This window comes from Bos taurus, chromosome 15, assembly GCF_002263795.3.
Source record: "Bos taurus isolate L1 Dominette 01449 registration number 42190680 breed Hereford chromosome 15, ARS-UCD2.0, whole genome shotgun sequence".
In the NCBI taxonomy this organism is placed as follows: Eukaryota; Metazoa; Chordata; class Mammalia; order Artiodactyla; family Bovidae; genus Bos; species Bos taurus.
Window position 1 is genome coordinate 62,662,476 of NC_037342.1, and position 25,846 is coordinate 62,688,321.

Below are 25,846 nucleotides of genomic sequence, written 5' to 3' on the forward strand. Positions count from 1 at the left end.
AAAGGTGGCAAGGAAGACTCCGTTGGTCATATTGACATGTCATGGGACACTGATGAACTTGCCAGACTTTTCAATGAAAACAAGGAGTTACCCTCATCATCTGGGTCATTATCATATGGTCAGGGAGCAATCTGGTCACCTCAGACAATGTGGACTAGTCTTTTTTTTTTTTTTTTAAGTATTTATTTATTTGATTGCATCAGGCCTTACTTGTGATGTGCAAACTCTTTAGTTACAGCTTGTGGGATAGAGTTCCCTGACCAGAGATTGAGCCCGGGCCCCCTGCATTGGGAGCATGGAGTCTCAGCCATTGGACCATCAGGGAAATCCCAATGTGGGCTGATCTTTAAGACCAACACAACAAACCTAGGAGCAGTCTAATTTTCAGTGTGTCGGAATGTGGACTCAGGTTTGAATTGTAGGTGAATTGCGAGGTTATCAGTCAATTTGTTATATCTTCATTACTTTGCCAACTGCCTTGAGGTGGGGTTGGAGCTCAAGAGAAGTAGTTGGATTTGGTCATAAGCAGAGAGAACCTGACTCCTGCATCCCTCTTTCTCACTGAATCCTACACTTGATGGGATAACAGTATTTCTTTAGCTGGGGAGCAGGGGGAAGGAGTAGGGTTTAGGGTAGGGTGGGATTTGTTATTTCTTTCCTTGCCATCTCTACCAAGCAACATTAGCTTCCTGTTGGAAGGAAGAAGCATTTTTAAATTTTGCCTCTTTTCTCTTAAACTGAAAATTTTAAAATTTGTCAAACTACTGAGAAAAATGCTTCAATCTGTTTTTTTTTTTTAATTGTTCAATCTGTTTTTAAGATCCAGAATTTCCATAGTTTTCCTCCCAGATTTTGTTTGAAAGCTAAAAATAGCAAGAAGAGTTCTTAAAGCAAAGTTAGGAATAGCGGAACTAATTTCTTGACTCTCAAGAGACCTACAGGCAGCAAGATGCAAATGAAGGCTAAACTGATCACTGATACACTAGGAAATCTTCGGCCCACAGGATTTCTTGGTAGTTTTCCTTGATCTCCTAGTTTTGACCCACTGAAGAATGAAGGGCCTCCCCACCTTTCATCCCACTGTGCTTTGCATGTATGTATGTACGTGTGTGTACGTAGATAGAATTTACCATACTGCATTACAATCAGTTACATATTTCTTCATTTTTGTGATCCTGGAATGCAGTAAGTGCTCAGAAATTAATTGTTGGTTGATTTGAATTACATTTTCATGCACCTGCTGAAACTAAAAATTCTTTACGAGGAAATATATGAAATGCAAGCTTCTCTGATGGCTCAGCGGGTAAAGAATTCACCTGCAAGGTAGGAGACCCATGAGACACGGGTTCAGTCCCTTGGTTGGCAAGATTTCCCTGGAGAAGGAAATGGCAACCCACTCCAGTATTCTTGCCTGAAAAATCCCATGGACAGGGGAACCTGCCAGGCTATTGTCCAACGGGTCATGGCTAAGTGACTAAGCACACAAGCTTTCATAGATTCTCTTTCCGTTCTTCCTTCCCTCCTTCCTCTCTCCCTCTTTCTTTCCCTCTTTCTCTCTCTTTCTTGAAAGGATTGGCCTTATGTCACCTTATTACTCTCTTACAGACCACCTGCTTTCCCTGGGAGTCTGGTCTAACCTCTCTGCTTCCTATAAAAGATTAATTCCCTTGGACGGAGGAGCCTGGTAGGCTGCAGTCCATGGGGTCGCTAAGAGTCGGACACGACTGAGCGACAACACTTTCACTTTTCACTTTCATGCATTGGAGAAGGAAATGGCAACCCACTCCAGTGTTCTTGCCTGAAGAATCCCAGGGATGGGGGCGCCTGGTGGGCTGCTGTCTCTGTGGTCGCACAGAGTCGGACATGACTGAAGCGACTTAGCAGCAGCAGCAGCATGACATTTTTAGAAATATAGCACAGTAATTAAAATGTATTTTTAAAATGAAGTAGCCTCCTCTGATATATCTGACATGTCTGCTAATACCAGACTCAGTATCGCTCAGTCGTGTCCGACTCTTTGCAACCCCATGGACTGTAGCCTACCAGGCTCCTTTGTCCATGGGATTTTCCAGGCAACAGTACTGGAGTGGATTGCCATTTCCTTCTCCAGGGGAATCTTCCCGACCCAGGGATTTAATCCGGGTCTCCTGCATTGTAGACAGACGCTTTACCGCCTGAGCCACCAGGGAAGTCCTATTACCAGACTGAATATACACAAATAACACAATATTGATCTGAGATGCGTTTTTTTAAAGCAGAGTTCAATCGAATGGATCAGCCCTTTACAGAATTAGTTTTCCCCTCATCAGTGGGTTTTACCTCATACATTTTTTCAGAAGGTTGTTATGATGAGAACAAACTTATGACCTAGGAGTTAATCTGGATTCTAGATTCCTATGTGTGTTTTTTTTTTTTTTCTTTAACTTATGTTGGCATTACAGACTTAATCATGACTGTGCCTCGTCTGAGGCCTGAAAAGTCAACATATAGGGAAGGCGTGTTCACTTTCCAAGAACAGAGACGTCTCATCTAAGGATTAAGAGTATGTGACAGATTAAGGAGGTTTATCCCTTTAAGCATGAAAACTTTTCTATTATTTTAGCAATCTTAGATGGAAATCTCTTTCAAATACATTACGCGCTTGCCCATCTCTGTTTTGTCTTGTCCCCCATGATTTTAAGCCCTAGGAACTGCCCATAGTTTGTCTCTTCCCTCCTGGCTCAGGGCAGCATCACAGTGGAGGCTGGCTATTCTACGAGGAAGCCCCGAGGTTCTTCATTTCTACGTCACCTTGGGGACTGCCTAACTTCCCCTACCCTTTCCTCCTGCCCTCAAAATGGTCATACTGGAAATACTATTCTGTACTGATTAGAGGAATAATAGATATTTGTTGAAAGTTTGAAATAATATGCAGCTCTATAAAGCAGGAAGATAACAATTGGGAAGGTACCCTTCCAGAATTTTTAAGTGCATAAAAATAAATGCCATTCATTAGCTGTATGTAGGACTTTTGTCAAGTTTGTTTTCTAGTCTGTAAAATGGGAATAGTTATTTTATAAAAGGGTTGTGAAAGTCAACTGAGCTTCTGGCAGACTGGCATATTGTATTGCTGTTCAGTAGCTGTCTCCTCTGTGACCACACTGTTCTTTCTTTCCTTTGAAAGGTCTCCCATTCTGCAGTTAGTCTTCATCCCTGAACAGCTCTTTCAGTCAAGTCTTTGTTGCCGCATGCCTGGATAGTAACAAGTTGCCCCTACTTTTTGCCCACCCCCTTCTTTCCTTCTATCCCTATAACAACCATCAGCCATGCCATATCACCTATGACATCGAACTCAAGCTGGTTTCTGATATTCCCTTATCGTCAGATTTATAATCTGCCGAGGACCTTATCTTTCACCACCTCCTCTCCAACCTCAGGTTCACTCCTACCCCTAAGACCTTGCTCTTGTTTTCTTTTTCTACTTTATCACTTCTAATGTCCCCTATCCTACTCCTTTCTTCCCACTCTCTAGAGAAAAATCCAGTTTTTCTAGATTCATAGAAACACAGATCTTTAGAACTAAAAGACTTTTAGGAAAGAGAGTGTCTATTCAGATTGATAAAAACTGTGACCCCAGAAGCTGCCTTTCTTTAAACAAATTATTTATCTGTGTATTTTTGATCGTGCGGTGTCTTTGTTGCTGTGAGCAGACTTTCTCTAGTTGTTGTGCACAGGTCTTTTGTTGCAGTGGATTCTCTTACTGGAGAGCATGGGCTCAGCAATTGTGATGCATGGGCTTAGTCACCTTACAGCATGTGGAATCTTCCCTGACCAGGGATAGAACCCATGTCCCCTACATTGGCAGGTAGATTCTTAACCACTGGACCACATGGGAAGTCCTAGAAGCTGCCTGTTTAAGACTCAACTCAAGAGGTGTTTCATCTGTGTCACTGACTCAAAGAATCTGATGTTCTCAGTACTTTGGGTAACACTGGTTCTGTTTGCTTAGCTTTTCAAGTGTAGAAGCCAGGTGCTCTTATTTCACATCCCCCGTGGCACCCAGCACTGCGCATGTACACAGAATTTGCTCCATAGATAGTTATTAATTGATGAATCAGTGAGGCAGACAATTATATAAATTAAGAGAGTCCCAGAGGGACTGCAATAATTAGGAAAGACTTCATGAAAAATTAAGATTTGTGGTAGACTTTGGAGGATGAGCATTCTGATTTATTTTGCCCAGAAACAAAAATTTGATCTGCAAAATGGTTTTTGCATTGCTTCAAAGTGCTAGAGGTGGTGTGGGAGACCTGGGGAGTCATATCCTTCTTGGGGCTTTCTATAGTGCCTGCATGCTGCCGACTCTGGAATATACCTCTCTAGCCTGAATCTTGCCCTTGAACCCTAGACTAATCTATCCCATGACCTGCTGGACAGCAGTCCATCTCACAGACTCTCAGAGGTCCCAGACTAGGTTCCTCACCCTTTACTTCCTCCCCTTTTTACTCACTCCACCCAAGTCTTTTCCACTTCAGTAAACGGTGCTTCCATCCTCCTGGTTAATCAGGCCTCACTCTCTGGAATCATCCTTGGCTCCTTTCCCTTGACATCCAATTCATCAAAACATCCTGTTGGTTCTACCTTCAAAATATATTCAGAATCTGACTTCTCAACGCTTCCACTGCTACCTCCAACCCAGTCTTCCTGCTCTGCAAATCTGCTGTCTTCATACCTCATAGGAAGTGAGGAATATTTGTCTATTTTGTTGATTGATTATATCTCTCTCACCTTCTAGTGCACATAAGGAGTTCAAAAAGTGCTTGCTTCATGAAATAATTCATTTTGTTCAGAAGTTACAACCTGAGCACAGGCAAGCGTATGGATATCTATCTTTCTGCCACACCCGGCCTTCCGGGCTCTCAGTACCAGGAGTTCCTCATAGTTCAACCAGCCATGCCAGCCTGAGACCCAAGCAGAGGGCAGAGGAAGTTTGATTACTTCCTTGACCCTGTCTTCCTATCTTGTCACTGTCCTTTTTCTTGGCTCAGGAGGGTTCTTCAACAATGACAAAGTAAGTCTGAACTAAGGTCCTTACTCAGCTCCAAGCCTCAAGAGTGCTCATCATCACTTCTCTCTCTCCATCCATCACTAAGAATGGATCCAATAGATTCATCACAAAAATGTAATACATTATATTTTGGGAGCACTGACCATGTGCATGCATGCTTGGTACTAAGTGTTTTCCTATATTTAGTTCTCATCAACTCCATGAGATAGATGGGATCATTGTTCCCATTTTGTGAGGGCCTGGCTCCCTGAGAGATGAAAAGACTTGCCAAAGGCCACACGACTAGGATGCAGTGATGCAGCATTCCAACCTAAGTCTGTGCACTCTAGAGCTCACACTTTAGCAGAGGAAGCTGATCCTCTAGATCTGTGCTCTCTTCCAGACGGCAGCCATCACTGGGATCCAGTAAACACGGGCTGTTGGGAAGATCCCCCGGAGAAGGAAATGGCAACCCACTCCAGTTTTCTTGCCTGGGAAATCCCATGGATGGAGGAGCCTGGTGAGCTACGGTCCATGGGGTTGCAAAAAGTCAGACACGACTTAACGACTGAACGACAATAACTTTTCACCTGCCATTTCTTCTAACCTAACCTGACCATGAGGTGATTCCAAGCCACGTAAATGGAGAGGGAAAGAAGAGCTGCCTCTTTCTTTCCAGAGCTGTGCTGCACCCCGGGCTCTAGGCCACATCAGCTTAAGCTGGGGCACTTGGGCCCTGAGGGAGGAGGAAGCAGCTTCTTTAGCCCTCAGAACAGGCTGGAGCTGAGCTGTGAGGATGAGTCTAATACCTTATGCTATCACCTCAGCTCCCGGATTACTTCCCGTTTCAAAGTCGCTGAGGTGGACACAAAAGGGAACAAGAGCCGGAGGCCTTGGCATCTCTGTTAGCCAGGTTCGACCTCCAAAGGTCAGACAGTCTTATCTACACAGGAGGCAACTTCCCCAAACACTTCAGCCTGGGAGACAACTTACTCCCTCCTCTCCTTGTTTCTCGTCTGTTCCCCCAGAGCTCTCGCACCCTGCGCCAGTGAGGTCCGCGAAGAAAGAAGGACGGGGTGGGGCAGGGAGGCGGGAGGGCTCAGTCTGGCCTGGTATTACCCCGCCACCCATAAAAAGGCTTCACTTGGAAGCTTCCTAACCTGAAGTACAAATGAGACCCCCTGGGATCCCAAAATAGCTCCCCTCACAGCTGCACAGCATCCATTTATAGCACTGCCGCTCTGCAGCCGTGGGCCGCTTCTCAGAGGGCACCTCTGAAGTCAGTTCCCGCGGACATCGGGCTCAATGTCATTTGAGAAGAGAAACACTCATAAAGGACCTATTATGGTCTTGTCACTGTTTCTCAGGACTTGCCTCAACCCTCAGAGACGTTAAAGAACCACATTTGTCTTGACCAGGAGCCGAGCCGCCTCGTGTCCAACAATAACCCAGAGCGGCTCATGCCGTCCCTTCCTCTGTGCCCAACAGCAGGTGAGAATGTTCTTCTTGGTGGCAGCAAGACAAACAGTTCCAAATTTATGCTTGGGCCTCAGGCCAAGTAACTCGGACACCCCCAGGGTGGATCCTCCATCGGGCTCTGTGTATAAAATGTCCATTTATTAGCAAGGAAAATAATTGAGGCCTTGAATTGGCGTTATCCATGCATGTCATTTGTACCTAGGCTGAATGTCACATTATAGAGCAAAGAAACACCCCCAAGCCCAAGGAGGTATGTTGAGTACTTCCTTCTCACATGAACTTTGACCCACTTTCTCACACGTGGCTTATTTCGAGAGGGACTGAAGCAGTCCATTGATAATCAAGTGCATTAGCTTTTTTCACTCCCAACTCTGAGTGGAGCCGTGAGGTCAGAAGTGACCCTAGCTGGCCTCTTGCAGTTTGGTCTGCCTCCCTCCGCCTTCTGTGAGAGCCACTGGCACTTGTTTTCAGGAAACAAACATTTATTTTTGTTAAGGCAAACACAGGCCTCCTCTGGAGCTTGTCCAGAGTGGTTTTCTGAGGGCGGGTCTTCCTTTAGAAAGGTCTTCCTTTCTAAAGTCACTGAATGGGAGCCACTCTTCACTCATCCACTTCAAGAGTGGAGGCCTGAAGGGAGCCTACAGGGGCCGGGGTCGCTGGCTGGACACGTCTGCTGCGTTAAAGCAACAGGGGCCCCAGAGCAGAGTGGCCAAGAATCTAGATCGCACAGCCACACTGCTTGAACTGCTGCTGAGTTTCCACCAAATGCCAGGTGTGTGGCTCTCAAGTTTCTGTGGTTGCTGAATGTCATTGCTTCTGTTTGTGGAGAAAAGATGGTAACAGTTTCTTGATGTGAGCTGTTCACATATATATTCACTTCAGTTCAGTTCAGTCACTCAGTTGTATCTGGCTCTTTGCGACCTCATGAATTGCAGCACGGCCAGGCCTCCCTGTCCATCACCAACGCCCGGAGTTCACTCAAACTCACGTCCATTGAGTTGGTGATGCCATCCAGCCATATCATCCTCTGTCGTCCCCTTCTCCTCCTGCCCCCAATCCCTCCCAGCATCAGAGTCTTTTCCAATGAGTCAACTCTTCGCATGAGGTGGCCAAAGTACTGGAGTTTCAGCTTTAGCATCATTCCTTCCAAAGAACACCCAGGACTGATGTCCTTTAGAATGGACTGGTTGGATCTCCTTGCAGTCCAAGGGGCTCTCAGGAGTCTTCTCCAACACCACAGTTCAAAAGCATCAATTCTTCAGCGCTCAGCTTTCTTCACAGTCCAACTCTCACATCCATACATGACCACTATATATTCACTTGGTACATACAAATCTCTCAGGTTAACCAGCTATCTTTATTATCTTGGCTCAGAAACAAACTTTATCACATATGATCGCTTGTATCTTATTTTGTAATCAATGCTTTAAAGGGTTAATCATGTGTTACAGAAGGCTGCATGCTGAAGAATTGATGCTTTTGAACTGGTGCTGGAGAAGACTTTTGAGAGTCCCTTGGACAGCAAGGAGATCAAACCGTCAATCCTAAAGGAAATCAACCCTGAATATTCTTTGGAAGGATTAATGCTAAAGCTGAAGCTCCAATAATTTGGTCACCTGATGCGAAGAACTGACTCATTGGAAAAGACCCTGATGCTGGGAAAGATTGAAGGCAAAAGGAGAAGAAGGTGGCAGAGGATGAGATGGTTGGATGGCATCATTGACTCAATGTACATGAATTTGAAACTCTGGGTGATAGTGAAGGATAGGGAAGCCTGGTATGCTTCAGCCCATGGGGTTGCAGAGTTGGATGTGGCTTAGTGACTGAATAACAACCCAACATCCCACTCCACATCACCTAACTCCCTGTGGAAGGGCCAACTATGTTCTACACACACACACACACACACACACACACACACACACACATGCTGGGTCAAATCCCTAACAATATAACTATACTCTGTTATCACTTATGTTCATTGAGAAACCAGAACCCCAAGTCAGAAATCCTGGCCCAGCTCCTAACAGCTGTGTGTCTCTGGCAAATCAGTTAACCTCTCTGGGCCGGTTTCCTTATCTAGAAAATGACCAGATGGGGTTTAATGATTCCCAAGTTCTGCTTTGGCAATAAAATTCTATGACTCATGTTCATGCTAAGTGTCTAGGGTTAGGAATGGTTATAGAAAAAAGAAAAGTTCCAGATACAATGTGAAGCTACCATGACCCACAGATTATAGTATTAAATTTGAGAATAAATTACTCAGGGATCTTCAGTTTTTAGAAAGTTTGGTGAGAGAGAGAGGCATTCATAGTTTTCAATCATTTAGTGAAAAGGACCAATCTCTCCCCAGGAAAGTGTTAACTCTATTCTGTGAGGCAGGGAAGTGGCCATAGAGAAGAAGCCAAGAAAAGGGAACTGGAGACAGCACACAGATTATAAACGGTGCACATAAGGATGTTAACAATAGTGCCCCTGCTATCTTTAGCCTCTTGCTTAGGGCCAGCACCCCGTGATCTGCGGTTGAATGAGATGGTTTTCCTTTGCCATACTGTGTTATTGTCCAGATTCAGAAGAAAATGGTCTTTCTGTTCTCACTATGGTGGTTCACAATCTGTGGCCCCCTCAGCCCAGATTTTTAGCTCAAATAGAAGATGTGTGGGCCAGATTTGTCCATAATGACAGGTGGTGATGGAAGACTCTGTGGTCTGGGAGAGGGAATGCCGAATAAGACCAAACCCAGCCCATTCCTGTTTGAGGTCTGCCTGAGGGATTGTGGCCTTGGCAAAGTTTTCAACCAGTTCTTCATCTGTAAAATGGGCAAAAATTGCCATGGTTTCTATCCTCCTGGCTGTAAGAGTACCAAAAACTGAGCAAGCGATCAAAAGGCCAAGGTACTACTAATGTTGAGAGTACAAAACACGAGAGTATCAAAACACCGATAATGTTAATAACAATCAAGGACATCCATTGTGCAATTAGTGTTTGTCTGGTGCTATGCAAAGCCCTTTATTACAGAATCTCTTTGGATTCTTCTGATTGCCTTATACAATAGGCCCAGTTATCGTTCCTATTTTTCAGATGAGGGCATTGAAGCTCAGAAAAGTTGAATTGCTTTCTCTCAAGGTGGTACAGCCATGAGGTGACCAAGCTGGGATTTGAACTGGGAACTGTTTGTCTACATAGTTTGGGTGGTCAATAGTACGTGCCCAGCCTCCTTGCATCAGATGTGTGTTTCCTGTAACAGCAAAACTGGCTTCGTAAATCTGAAAATTGATGCTCCAGTCCGGGAGATGCTTGGGGATAAGAAAACTGACATCACTACCCAATCTGGCTTACAGTTGTATCCATCTGTTTGGGCTACGACTTTGTTTGATTTCTCCCTTATCCTGGCTTTTTTATTTGGTTTCACTCAGGAATGACATAGCCTGCCCTCCCCAGACTCCTGAAATACTGACTCAACACCATGCCTTCTGCTATTTTCCTGAGGAACGATTGGGTTGCAGTCTAACTTGTCCCATAAAATTGTTTCTCACTGCATTCCCTTCTCTGAAGGAAAGGGGTAGGGTTATTACCCAGGAGTTTCTCTACATTGAAAAGAAGAAAGAGAAAAATACACGCTGAGCTTCAAGACCCTCAAGCCAATTGCTAAGGTCACTTCTTCCCAACCTCACCTTCAAATCGGCCCGGGGATCTGCCTGCCTGCTGCCTGGGAAAGGACAATCCGATTGTAAATATTATCTGCCCTTCTAAGAACACTCGAATGGTAATACTCAAGCAATTACTTTCCTTTCAAGATCATTAAACACAAATCAGACTTGTATTTTAATATGGCTGCCAGTGTCGTTAATGGTGGGGAGGGTGGCATAAAGGGTAAGCTTTTCCCTCTAATGGCTGAATGTTTACATTATTACCCTTTCTGAGAAGCTTCACTGGGGGAGTTTGCTCCAGGCTTCTGAGGCACTTCTTTGCTTTCTAGCTCCACAGAATCCAACCCTTCAAAGCCAAGTGCACCTTCAGAGCATTTAGGAGGAATGGCAATTGTGACCCCATGAGGGCTCCCCCCCAACCACAACTGCTCCCCTTAAACACCGCAGGGTCTCATGGAAGGAAGCAAACTCTGGAAAGGATGAACAGTGTTTTGTTTTGTTTTGTTTTTAAAAGCAGGACGCTCCACTCTCACAGTGTGGGCCCGGCTCCCCTCTGTCTTCCTCCTGTTTAAGGGAGCCGAGATGCTAAGAAAGGTGTCAGAGGAGCCTGTCCAGAAGGCCTGTGCCCACCTCTTTCCCCTAATTCCCTAGTGTCCTGGGGCACCTGACGCCAGAGAGACAAGCTGCTTCTCAAATTGAAGTTGGACACTGGAGTCTAGGAAGGGTCTTCTGGAAGGCAGACTTGCTGGAAGACGCTGATTCCAGGGGGGTAGACCATTCCTTGTCCAGCTCCCTGTGCCAATGCTGGTCCCATTGTTGGTGAACCCCACAGCATGGCCCTCTCAGGTTCTCCCAGGGCCGCTCTGTCCCCCCAAACATTGTCTGCCAGCTAGGATCTAAAGGTCCTTTGCCAGGGTCTGAAACCTTTTGCTGTTCATGAAGAAACTGGACTGCAAATAGAAGTTTTGAACGTTGGATGGACCAGGGAGAGCTGTAGGAGCTGCGTTTTCCTTTTAACTTGAGATTTAGTTTTTTCCTCTTTTTGTAACTTTATTGGGGAATAATTGACAAATATAATTGCGTATAATGAAAGTGTACAATGTAGTGATGTGATACCCATTGCAGAATGATTTCTGACTTTTTTTTAATTTGAGTATAACTGCTTTACAATGTTGTGTTAGTTTCTGCTGTATGATGATCAAAAAATGCGTGGAAGACTTAAATAGACATTTCTCCAAGGAAAGCATACAGATGGCAAGAGGTATATGAAACGATGCTCAACGTCAATAATTATTGTTGTTGTGGTTCAGCCATTAAGTTGTGGCTGACTCTTTGTGACCCCATAGAATGCAGCATGCCATGCTTCCGTGTCCTGCACTGTCTCCCAGAGTTTGTTCAAAGTCATGTCCATTGAATTGGTGATGCTGTGTAACCATCTTGTCCCCTGTCATCTTCTTCTCCTCCTGCCTTCAATCTTTCCCAGCATCGGGGTCTTGTCCAATGAGTCGGCTCTTCACATCAGGTGGCCAAAGTATTGGAGCTTCAGCTTCAGCATCAGTCCTTCCAGGGTTGAATATTCAGGGTTGATTTCCTTTAGGATTGACTGGTTTGATCTCTTTGCTGTCCAAGGGACTCTCAAGAGTCTTCTCCAATACCACAATTAGAAAGCATTTGCATAAATAGTTTTTTAAAGGGGGGCACTAATTATTAGAAAAATGCAAATTAAGACTACAATAAGGTATCACTTCACTCGGGTCAGAATTCGGGCTAATTCACTTCAGTCGTGTCCGACTCTGTGCAACTCTATGGACTGTAGCCTGCCAGGTTCCTCTGTCCATGGGATTCTCCAGGCAAGAGTACTGGAGTAGGTTGCCATTTCCTTCTCCATGGGATCTTCCTGACCCAGGGATCAAACCACTGTCTCAAATTTCCTGCATAGGCAGGCGGGTTCTTTACCACTAGAACCACCGGGGAAGCCCAGGTCAGAATGGTCATCATCAAAAAATCTACAAAGAGTAAGTGCTGGAGAGGATGTGAAGAAAGGGAACTCTCCTCCACAGCTGGTGGAAATGTGGTTTTGTTTTGAGCTGTATTTCTGGAGCATGGACAAGTAGAGTAGGATTAGGCTATGCCTCTCTAGAGAGCAAATAGTCAGGGGCATGGCTCTGGGATTAGATGGACCGTGTTTTCACGGTGTAACCTGAGGCAGTTTGTTTAAACTCTTTAAACCTCAATCTCTTCATCTGTAAAATGGAGGCTTGAGGGGTTGGTGCCCCAGAGGCTAATCATAGTTATTTCACAGGGTTGTTGAAAGGATTAGATGTGTGGGAAGTCCTTTGCATAGGCTGCTTCATGTACGTGTTCAATGATCAGTTTGCTGATGATCAGTTCTAGAATCAGTTGCCTTTGTTTAATGATCAGTTCTGAAATCAGCCAGCTTTGCCGGCTACAGACACTTCAAACACCAAATGTAAAGACATGACTCAGTGGTACAGTTATTTCTAAGGTTGATGCGACAGTGATTCTTAATATCAGCTTCTGATGGAAGAGGGGAGATGGAGAAGCAAGCCCTGCTGAGTCCACAGTTCTGTAGAGAAACTGCTGCTTGTCCATTTGTTCCGGGCATGTGTGAGGAAGGGAATCCTTCCCAGCACCTTTCTTCTAAGGGACAGATATTCATTTTGCTTTTTTTGTTTTATGCTCACAGGCCCTTTCCAGGTAATTCCACAAGAATTCTCATATCTATGCTGCTGCTGCTGCTAAGTTGCTTCAGTCGTGTCCAACTCTGTGCAACCCCATAGACGGCAGCCCACCAGGCTCCCCCGTCCCTGGGATTCTCCAGGCAAGAACACTGGAGTGGGTTGCCATTTCCTTCTCCAATACATGAAAGTGAAAAGTGAAAGTGAAGTCGCTCAGTCGTGTCCGACTCTTAGCGACCCCATGGACTGCAGCCCACCAGGCTCCTCCGTCCATGGGATTTTCCAGGCAAGAGTACTGGAGTGGGATGCCATCGCTTTCTCATATCTATACAGTGCACTATTCTAGCAATGGAGCTCAGTATATGCCTTATATTCATTTATCAAGAAACAGCACTAAAATGGCTTTCCAATGGGCACAGAGAGATAGGAAGTTTGGCATTTAGAGGAAGAGCTATGTTTGCCCAGGGTCCCAGTGAGGTTTGTCATTCCAGAACCACCTTCTGTGTTATAACAGACATGGTCACGCCCAGTATTTCACCATGTGCCCCATAGCATCTCCCACTCTGGACTGATCTGTTTACCTGGTCATTCTTTGATACAAGGACAATATCAAACTCTGGCTTCAGTCCCTTCAGTACCCAGCCTACAGGTTTTTTTTCAAAATGTGAGAGCTCTGGGAGTTGGTATCTCAATATTCTGCCCTAGACAACCTCCATTTGTGACCCTGGAGAATAGCAGTACCTAAAAAGTGTCATTTTGAAGACTATTCATTTAAGGTTCTGCCTTGAACTTTCCTTACTAATAAGGTTAATAATGAAATGATACTCCCAACAACAGCTATTGTTGCTGAGTCCCCATAGAGATAAACATAGATCAGTGTTAAGAACTCTGAATGCATTATTTTAAGCTCATAGAATGGGTGACTGATTCTTGTCCAGAGCTTAATTATGTAAGGGGTTGGTGGCTGTAGCTCTGATCTTTTGTGTCCATTCACTGGTTTTCATGGTCAGAAGGAGGCAGGCCTGCCGTATCCAAGCCAAGGCTGGCTGAGTTATGTCAGGGAGCTGGTAGGGAGAGTTATTTTAAAAGTGTAATAACATCTTATCCCCTAAATAACTGTTAATTATAGAAACTTTAGATCCTTATTTACAAATAAGAAGAAAGAAAAACACTGTCCATAATCCCACCACTGAAAAAGAACCAACGTTAGCATTTAGAGACACTTCTTTTCATATTTTTTCTATTCTTGACTTTTTTTTTAATATAGTGTGATTGTATAATATATACAATTTTCCCTGTTCTTTTCCAATTAACATTATGCTGTTAATGTGTCATTGAAAACTTGTAATAAATGTAATTTTAATAACTATAACATTTTGTTGTAGAATTTATCTTCCATATATACTTCCATATATTGGAGACTTCGGTTGTTCCTGATTTTCTGAAACTATAAATCATTCTATTAGTATGTTGTTGTTCAGTCTCGAAGTCATGCTTGACTCTCTGCCACCCCATGGACTGCAGCACACCAGGCCTCCCTGTCCTCCACTATTTCCTGAAGTTCACTCAAGTTTATGTCCATTGAGTTAGTGACGTTATCTTAATGTTATGTTAAGATTATTTCTTTATGTCAGAGTCCCAGAATTGAAATTACTTCTTATTACAGAAGATAAACATTTATAGCTCTTAATCCATAATGCAAAGTAGAAATTATTATGTTGGAAAAGGTGTGGGTTGATGGCTACTGTATGTTCCTAAGGCTTTTCTTTTCCCTATATTGATGGAGTTATCAAGGCACTACAAAATTGAGACTTGCTAGATGTTGATTTTCCAATATCAAACATTTGAAGTAGTGGATGAAATATTCTTACCCTTCAAAAGAGTGGTGTTTGTAGATCATATTAGCACCTTAAATCAAATGAGCTTAAGCAAAAAAAAGACCATTTATTGACTCAGCTAATTAAAACTCTAGAAGCGATATGCATTCAGGAATGTTTGGATCCAGGGCCTTGGGTTTCTTCTCTCCATCCTTTAGTTTTGTTTTATTCTCTACTGGCTTTTCTGGTGGCTCAGATGGTAAAGCGTCTGCCTGCAATGTGGGAGACCCAGGTTCAATCCCTGGGTCAGGAAGACCCCCTGGAGAAGGAAATGGCAATGCACTCTAGTACCCTTGCCTGAAAAATCCCATGGGCGGAGGAGCCTGGTAGGCTACGGTCCATGGAGTAGCAAAGAGGTGGACACGACTGAGTGGCTTCACTTTCCTTTTCTTACCTCCTGGCTTAATTTTTAGGCAGTACCTTCCCTTTTGTTCGTATGATTATGTCCGAAACTCCATCTTCACTCTCCCTTCCAAGCAACTCCAGTGGGAAAAGCTTATCTCTAACTAGTTCCAACAAAATTCCAGGATTGAGATTTATTGGCACCAATTGGCCTAAATTGACTTGAGTGACTTGGCCAGGGGATGTTATGCTCCGTTGGTCCAGGCCTGGCTTACACGCTTGTCCCTAGAGCTGGCCAGGGAGCCATCTCCACCTAAACCAAATGACTGAGAATGAGATAGAGATAGTTGCCCTAGAGAGAATGAGAGGTATTATCTGAATACAGGGCATGAATGCTAGCAAGCAGGAACAGTGCGTGTTCATTAAAAAGCACTTTTTCAGGGTTCTCCCTAATTATTCTAAGACATGAACTTTAAACAAGATATTATGCCTTGATAATGAAAGGCATTGAGCCCTCATGATCTGCTACAGGTATTACACTTCATTAGCATCAGGTAAACTGGCCACCATAGAAGCTATTTCTAGGAAACCAAACCCAATTCTTCACTTACTCATTTGGCATATATTTGTTTTATCACCTACCTTGTATCAAGTCAGCATTTATTTAGTTGCTGATGCTCCAGGTGCTGGGGATACAGTGATAATTCTCATTCAATCTTGCCTTCCGATTTCACCTTTTGAAGCGCTAATGAATTGCCTGAGATGTTTTGGATGTATCCTGAGTGACCACAGGCTGTGCATGTGTTTATTTACAATTGGGATGGCTCTTTGCCACTCTGGCTGGCTGACCTACAATTTGCTCAGGCACTTACTAAGGGGAAAAAAAAATCCAAACCACTGCTTCTTTGCTAGCCTTAATTTGGCTGTTATGTTTATACTGGAGATTGTCTGGAAGGAGCTTTCAACTCAAATGCAGCAGAAATGTAAAATAGCTCCTGTGAAAGAAAATGGGTAAGAATTGTTAATGCATTCTTTCAAATGAAGGGAGATTCTCTTATGGCATTGAAGGTATTTGCATAAACTGATTTCCCCCATCCAGAATCTCTGCTCTTATCCATTCCCGAGTTGCGATCTCTCTAAAATAGAATGTAGTTATTTGTAGTTGGATAATAGTCATTTATAATTTTACTTGAACGTCCCAACAAATATTAGTCAGAAATATCTTCCTAGAGCAATATATCATGGAACCTTGTGTCCAAAAGCTGTATGGGAATTAGTGAATAAGTGTTCATTCATTCAGCAAATATTCACTGAGCCACATGCCAGGCACTGTTCTAAGAGTATTCCTGAGCCCAGCAAAGATACTGATGAGGTCAGTCTATCATTCAAGATGCAACGCCTCCAGATTTGAGAGTCAGCAAAGCAAAAAGGGCAAAACATTGTAAACGCAAAGTTGGAGATCTTGACGTCACTGGGCAGATTGGATCCCCTCCCTGGCTTCCTTTTGGTGATTCCTGTCATCTGCAAAGCAGAGTAAGGGGCGGCAAAGAGGGGGCCACCCTGAGAGGAGGTCAGGAGCTCAGGCGATGAACTTTCTGAACATTCAATTTCCAGTTTCCTGCTTCTGAGTCATGTGACCTGGGTAAGTTCCTTATCTCTGACCTTAGTGTTCCCATCCATAAAATGGACTCATAAAAGGTGCACCTTACAGGGTTGCTGTAAGGAACACCTGAACTATGCACTTAGAGCAGCACTTAGTCTAGCGCCTGGTGTGTAAGGAGGCCTTGTTAAATGTGAACGGCTCCTTCTACCCCAACTTAAATTACTGCAAGAGGTGCAATTCATTCACTCATTTAAAAAAATTTATTTATTTTAGTTTTGACTGTGCTGGGTCTTAGTTGCTTTTGTGAGGGCTTTGTCTAGTTGCGTCGAGCGGGAGCTACTCTTCACTGCCGTATGCAGGCTTCTCATCGTGGTGGCTTCTCTTGCTGAGCACCGGCTCTGGAATGCGGGCTCAGTAGTTTTCATGCACGGGCTTAGTTGCTTTGCGGCATGTGGAATCTTCCTGGGCCAGGGATCAAACCAGTGTTCCCTGCCTTGGCAGGTGGATTCTTATCCACTCTGCCACCAGGGAAGTCCGCATCCATTCATTTAATGTATCTTTAGTGAGGCCTACTCTGCACCAGGCACTGTCCCGTGGTGAAGGGAGAGCTCTAAAGAAAGAGGATAGTTACTACTGATTGGAGGCTGAAATCCAAGTGGAAAGAGACAGGTAATAAATTAGTAAACAATCAAACAAATACATAAGTAATATATGTTCAGAGGTTAACATGTGCTCTGCAGCAAACAAAATGGAATGATGCAACCAAGCGGCTCGAAGTCACGGGAGGCTTCAGATCGCAGGCAACTTGCCCAGGATGTAAATGTTGAGAAGACAGTAGCTATGTCTAGGGCCTGAGGTGGGCTCTGGTGATGACTAAATCTCACTCATTCTAATTTCATTTGCAACCAATAATAAGCAAACATCCCTTTTGAGAATGGCGATTGGGGTTCAAGAAAGAGGGCTCAGGTCAAACTCCAGTTGGCCTGTAATACATTGAGAGACATCTGATGTTCTTGCACTACCCACCCGCCTCCAGCCTCTCTGTCTTCTCCTCTTCCTCACTCACATGCACACCTTCTGAGATTTTAGGATTCATTTCTAAAGCTATTTGGGTTCGATCCTTGGTCAGGGAGCTTAAGATCACACATGCCTCGTGGCCAAAAATCTGAAACATAAAAAACAGAAACAATATTGTAACAAATGCAATAAAGACATTAAAAGAAAGAAAATACTTTAAAAAAAAAAAAAGGTAAAAATAAAAATGTCCAGGTTGAGGCTATTTGCAAGGATTATAAAAGATAATGCATGTAGAATATTTAGCACATGACTTGGCAAGTGGCTCAGCTGGTAAAGAATCTGCCTGCAGTGTGGGAGACCTGGGTTTGATCCCTGAGTTTCGAAGGTCCCCTGGAGAAGGAAATAGCTACCCACTCCTGTATTTTGGCCTGGAGAATTCCATGGACCGTATAGTCCATGGGATTTCACTTTTGGCACAGCATTCAGTAGACATTAAGGTAGACATATTGATTCTTTCATTCATGCAAATCACATTTATTGATCACCTACTGTGTTCCAGATGCTATGATAAGGGATGGAGATGAAAAGTTTTCGAGTCGGTGAGAATGAAAAAGTTAATACAGGAAACACTGTGGTTTGGAAAGGACAAGTTATCAACAACATGTGCATCAACACCTCGTATTTTAAACCAAAAAATCATATTGAAGTATTTTTCTTTTCAAAGGGATAAATTTGTCTCAAGTCTTTTTTTTTTTTTTTCTAAACCTAGAGGCTGGAAATTTGTACCCACAGCACTAAGTGCTTAATATGTGCTTGTTAATTTACGCTCACTCTAGATCAATTTTCTTTTTCATTATCAAGTAATGAATTTGTGTACAATGTTAAGCTTTTATATTATGAAATCTAGCTCAAAAAGATTTTTCTGCTTCCCAGAGGACTGAGTTTTCTGACTTTGATTTATCATTTATGCATCTCATCCATTATTGATGTTACAGCTTTTACACAAGGCTCCAACCTTTTGAAATAAAAATAAAACTACATCGTCCTGGTCTCTTTCTTGTTAATACTGTTTTTAGGGTACCAGGGATTCTTGTGTTCTGTGGAATTCACTTTGAAGCTTTCTTTCTTTGAAAACAAATGGCAGGAAGGCCCCTAACAACCCAGGCTCTCCTTCCTATTTAGTGGAAAAGCTGCCTGCATGTATCTAATTTTAAATTCTGAAGTGCAAATGTCATGTAATGAAAGTATCAGCAGTTACTTAAACGTGGTTAAATATGGAAAGTCGGCATAAAGTCGATGTTTATTTACAGCCGGTGACAGTGATAAGGGCAGGAGCCCTCTCGATAAGTGGCTTTCAGCCACCGTTAATCGGCTGATGGATGGATTGGTGCGAGGCTGGTCACAAGGAAGCGTCTCATCTTTAATGGAACATGCTCATCTGTCTAGTGGCGGGTGAGAGGCAGAGACCACGTGAGCTGATGATTCCATTATTCTGCCCAGAGCAACCTCTGTGACTGGAGAAAGGAGGCAAATATCAGGAGACTTTGACCCGAATCAGAGTGGAAACTTAGAGACTCACAGAATGTCACGACTGGAAGAGATCCTGCTGATCATCTCATCTAACCTGTTCTTTTTTTTTTTTTTTATGTGTGTGTGTGTGAGTTTTAAGATGAGGAAATTTCCATGTGAAAAAAATAAACCAGCATTTATTTTATTTTGTTAGGTTATTTATTTATTTTTGACAGTGCTGGGTCTTTGTTGCTGCCTGGGCTTTTCTCTAGTCGCAGCAAGTGGGAGCTACTCTCTTGCCCATGCATGTGGTCCATGGGCTTCTCATCGCTTGGCTTCTCTTACTGGGAGCACGGGCTCTCTGGCAAGTAGGTTTCAGTAACTGCAGCTCCCCGGCCTTAGAGCACAGGCTCAATAGCTGTGGTGCACAGGCTTAGTTGCTCCAAGGCATATGAGATCTTCTCGGAGCAGAGATTGAATCCGTGTCTCCAGCGTTGGCAGGTGGTTACCACTGAGCCACCAAGGAAGCCCTAAGAACCAGCATTTATTAATCACTGCATATATCAACTGCTCCTTGCTTAAAATCTGCAACTGGCTGCACACTGCCCTTCAGATGACTCCTTAATCAGAAACAGAATCTGTTCAGAATTTATGAACTGGGGTCTGCCTTTCTCTCTCGTCCCCACTCCCCGCTCCATCTCATCATGTAAGCCATGCTTGCACACTCCAATTGACAAGTCCCCCCATACTGAGCTGCTTCTTTGGGCAACTCCTGTTCAGGGTTTAGCCGTCTATCTGGATGTCACCTCCAGGAAGCTTTCCCTGACCACCCCCCCAAGACTAGGCTGAGTACTCTGTCAGCTCTGTTCTTTTTCCTTTCCTGGTGGTTGCCTCTGTGGCGTATCTGTTACTGTCTATTCTTCCTACTTGACCAGGAGTTCCTTGAGACATTGTTTTATCCGTCATGTATATGCAAGGTGTCAGCACATAGGAGGTGTCCATTAAATATCTATTGACCAAATGGGATGGCTTATTATATTAAATGCTAAACGCTGCAGTAGATACCAGGAATACAAAATGGAGTAAGACACACTCTCACTTCTGGAAGAAGTCAATTCATTCATGACTTTTCCAACTTACGACATTTTCTCAGTTTACCAAGTTTGGATAAGTCACATTTCTCAGTTTTGGAAAAAGTTTAAAGGGACACTTTGAATTCCCAATTTTTCAAACATTGCTTAAGAATATCACCACCATTAGAAATCAGATGAAAGGAGAGAATTCCCTGGCAGTCCAGTAATCAGGACTTGCGCTTTCACTGCTGTGGCCCCGGGATTCAATTCCGGTTAGGAAACGAAGGAAACAAATCATGCAGTGAGCCTAAAAAAAAACCAGATGAAAGCAACCTCAAATAAATTGACCCCAATTAAGCAGTCCCCTCACAAGTGACAAGAAACAAGCTCCTATTTGTCATTCAAAGAACCACTGTTGGATAATCCCAGAACTCAGGTAACATGCAAGAATGAGAAATAAGAGAACTGCAGAAGGCTAGGACGTGAAGAGGCTTTGCAATCGCCCAGCTCACCTCCCTTCTCTAACAGAGGAGAAGCTGACACACCTGAGAACTGATTGAGAAGGTTGAGTAGCAAGTTAGTGGCCGCCTGGGCCTTGGAATCGCCCTAGGCTGTGTTCCTTCTCTGATAGGTTACCATTCAGAACCATGTCTCCAAACCTCCCCACCCCAAAGCACTCATCTTCAGACACACATTCAGTTGTAGACATGGTCATCCCTTCTGCCTAGAAGCAGTATCCTAATTTGTATGTGGAAACCTACCCCTAACAACTCATGGTGGACAGAGCTCATGGAGTCACACCTGACTTAAACCAGTCAGCACATTCCACCCAGCACCTTGGTCTTCGGTGTGAGTTGAAAGTCAGAGGAATCCCTCAGATTCAGACTTAAAGATGGCTCTTTACAGCAGAGCTCTGTCTAGTTAGGCAGCTGTTGTTTAGTTGCTAAGTTGTATCCAACTCTTTTGCCACCCCATGGTCTGTAGCCCACTAGGCTCCTCTATTCATGGGATTTCCCAGGCAAGAATACTGGAGTAGGTTGCCATTTCCTTTTCCAGGGGATCTTCCCAACTCAGGCACTGAACCTGCGTCTCCTGCATTAGCAGGCAGATTCTTTACCACTGAGCCACCAGAGAAGCACCTAGTTAGTCAGAGCTCAGTCTAAAAAGTTCTGCAAGCTCCTGCATTATCAAGGACTTCTAATATTGGGAAGAGGGTGGGATTTACGAACAGAGGCCTCTCTTGGAATATAGAAATGACTTATAAGTGCCAACAAGGCTCCTCAGCAACTGCTGAAAGATCATTTCCATCAAAGACAGAAATAGCAAATTCAGTTAGAAACTCTTCTCATTCTGAACATTTGCACCAGGACCCTCACTCCCTCTAATTCATGGTCCAGGGAAGTCCATTTACTGCCATGTTTCAGCCAACACGGTGCCTTGTTTGATTTCTGTTTGCAAGTAATCTGCAGTTCCCAGCCCTTCAATCAATTATTTAATTCACCAATTAATTTATGAATTAATCCAGGCAATTTATCTGTTCGTGGTGCCAGGTACTATGTAAAGATGTCAAAAGCTCTGCTGATCCTCCAATGACTATTTGGATATAGACAGTCTCACCAAGCATTTTTCTCAAGCAAATTACTTTAGTTCAGGAAACTTTTACTGAGTACCTAGGGTTTCCCTGATGGCTCAGATGGTAAAGAATATGCCTGCAATGCAGAAGACTTGGGTTCAATCCCTTGGTCTGGAAGATCCCCTGGAGAAGGGAATGGCTACCCACTCTAGTATTTTTGCCTGGAGAATTCCGTGTACAGAGGAGCCTAGTGAGCTACAGTCCATGGTGTTGCAAAGAATCAGACATGACTGAGTGACTAACACTTTTTACTCCTGTATATCTAGCCCCATGAGGGGATCAGAAATGAGTCAGATATCCTCCTGATCGTGAGGGTCTCATACTGTCTAGTTGGGGACCCAGGCAGGTAAAAAGAAATACTGACCTCTGTGACCTTCCTGAAGCCAGTATTCTGGTGTCAGACCCAACAAAGCATCTTCCCTATCCAGGATGGCACTGGCTTCAGCTCAGGCTACATTTATTTAATTTTCAAGTGTACAAGGAATCTGAAAAAATGTTTGGGAAAAAGAAAAATCCCACTTGCTGTTAAGTGCTAAGGACCATCGCTGTTATTTCTTGCTAATGACAGGCAATTCTAGGTATACTGTGTGTATTTTTAAAAACAAGCCTAAATAATAGAACGGGGCTCTTTTCAGTAAAGCTGCAGTGATCCTAATCAAAGAGAATCCTCCAGGTCAACCTGAGAAGCAGAAGATGCAGGACCTGGTAGGAGATAAGGCAGCACAAATAAAAATCCCACCTCCAAATAAAAATACTCTGAACAACAAGGGCTTTCTGGAGAAGCTTCCAGGTGGTTAGTATCAATAAAATCAGGAACAGTGTGCTGCTTAAAAGTTCCTAGTGATTGTAGGTCACTAGAAGCTAGAAACTTCCATTTGTAAGTCCTGGGATGTAATGTACAGTCTGGTGACTATAGTTAATAATACTGTTCAGTATATTTGAAAATGGCTAAAAGAGTCGTTCTTAAATGTTCTCATCACAGAAAAAATTCAAAACTATGTGCAGTGATAGATGTAAATTAGACTTATTGTACTGCCCATTTGACAATGCATATATATATAAACTGAATTTTATGTTGTACATTGAAAATAATATAAAGTCATATGTCAATTATATCTCAAAAAATTTTTAAAAGAAGTTTCTAGTGGCTCTATTGGGGGGCCACTTTTAAAACAACTACCATCTATTGAAAGCCCACTCTGTGTTAGGTATTTCCTATGTCAATCACTTCAAAGGAAGAAAGGGTTAAATTAGATTAAAAATGAATTCTTTTCGAAGACCTTGTTAAAAGAATGAAAATATAAACAGCAGTCTAGGAAAATATCTTTGCGAAACATGTCTCACAATGGATATGCATTCAGAAAACGTAAAGAATCCTCAAAACTCAATTAAAAGAACATGAACCCCAAAATTTTAAAAATAAGAAAAAAACTAGAACACACACTTCACAAAAAAAGATAAATGGATGGCAATTGAGCTAAAAAAAAAAAAGATGCATAATATCACTATTCATTAAGGAGGTACAAATCAAAATCCCAATAAGATACTACTGCAAATCTATTAGAATAGCTGACATTAAAAAGACAGAGCATACCAGGTGTAAGGATTTGAGGTGACTGGATCTCTCAGACACTGCTGGCAGGGTGTAAAAATAGCAGAAACACTAATGCTCAATAACTGTCCCATGAAGTAGATATGCTCGTCTACTTCACAGCTTGGAAAACTTAATTTAGAAATTGAGCTCAAAGGTGTGCAGTAAGGAAGTGTGTGGCTCTAACTGGACTGGCCCAGTGACACCCTTAGGGTAAGGGCCATAGGGATTTCTGTATTTAGATTTTTTTTTTAATTGTGAAACATTTCACATGTAAAACTATATATTACATAAACAGTTTAAAGAGTAATGATAAATAAACTCTCATGCATTTACCAGCAAGCTTATAAAGCAGAATATTGTTACCATTTTATGGGAGGTCTCTTGTTCCTTTTTATCATCTGTACATGTATGTATTATTTACTTTTGCTTGTTTTCATAGAATGAAATGATGCTTCTACATTTTCCCTGTGACTTAGCTCTTTACCATTTTCTTTTAGCGATTCACCCAAATTGATTCATGTAGCTGTGGTTTATTCAATTTTGCTGCTGCTTGGTTTTCCAATGTATGAATATGTCAGTATTTATTTATCCATCCTATTGCTGATGGGAATTTGGATCGTTTCTGGCTCTGCTAACCATGCTGCTATGAACAACCTTGTGTATATCTGTTGGCGCATATGTGTAAGAGCTTTTCTAGGGCAAATACCTCCAGTGGAATTGCCAAGTTCCAGTGCGTGGGCTCAGCTTGATAATTCCAAAGTGTTTACCAAAGGGACTGGACCAATTTTAATTCCTATTCAGTGGGTGAGATTTTTTCATTGTTCTCCTACCTCTCCATCTTGATATTGACCACTTTATAAAATTTTGCCATTCTGGTGAGTGAAAAATAGTATTTTCTTGTGATGTTAATTTGCATTGACTGTACTAATAAGTTTAGGCATTTAAAAATATGTTCATGGACCATTTGTATTTCTTTTTCTATGAAATGTCTGTTTAATCCTTTTGCCTATTTTTCTTCTGGGTTGTCTATTTTCCATATTGATTTGTAGGACTGCCTTATATTTTCTAGATAGCAATTTTTTGTCAATTATATGTGGTGTAAATATATTTTTAGTTTCAAGCTTTCTTTTTTCTTTTCAGGAGTTTAATTTTGATGGACAGAAGTTCTTATTTTAAAACTTTTAAAATATTTTCAAACTTGGAGAAAGGTTATAAAATTAGTACAAAGAATTCCTTTCCCCCAGATTCTCCAGTGTTAACATCTTATGACATTTGCTTGTTCATTCCACTTACCTATTTTGTATTTTTCTTGCTATTGTAAGTAGTATTCTTAAAAATTACTTATTCCAGCTCATTGTTGATGTTGACTTTTTAAAAAGTTGTTTTTGCATCTAGAAACCTTGCCACACTCTCACATTTTAAGATTTTCGTAGATTGGCATGCTTTTTAGGTAAATAAATTATCGGCAAACAATGACTGCTTTTGCTATATTTCCAGTCTTTATCATGCTGTATTTTTCAGACCAATACCTTCAGTCTCAAGCTATATAAATATGTTGATAATGACCATCTTTGTCCTGTTCCTCATCCTAAAGGGAATGTTTTCAGCATTTCAGCATTAGAAATTACATTTGTGGTAGTTTTTTCTTTTCTTTCTTTTTTTTTTGAGGATGTCTATTATCAGGTTATAAAATTTCCCTTTCAGTCTTAGCTTGAGAAAAGTTTTGTTTAAAAAATCCTGAATAGATATTAATTTTTATTGAGTGCTTTTAATTGCATCTACTGAAGTGAACTTAAGTTTTTTTTTTCTTTCACTTGTTAAATGGGTAGATATCTTTAATCAATTTTCTAATGCAGCATACCTGGGATAAACCCAACTTGGCCATATGCATCATCTTTATTTATCATGACAGGATTCAATTTGCCAGTATTTTGTTTGAGGCTTTGTTATTTTCCTTTTCCTTCTGTGTTTTTACGGTTTGGATATCTAGGTAATTGTTTTGTTTTCTGCTGCATAAACCATGCATTCTGATTATCTATTGGCATAGCAAACTGTGCCAAATTTAATGGTGTAAAACAACACAATTACTTATGATCATCGCTCATGGCTCTGGGGGTAAACCCATCTCTAGTAGGTGGTTCTCAGCTGGGATCTCCCATGTGTTTGAAATCAGATGGTGGCTGGGACTGGAATCACCAAAACTTCCTTTCATATGCCTGCTGCTTGTGCTGAGAAGCCTCAAACTGGTCGAGGGGAAAACTGGTCTCTTGTAGTTGTTCAATTGCTAAGGCATGTCTGACTCTTTGTGACCCCATGAACTGTAGCATACAAGGCTTCCCTGTCC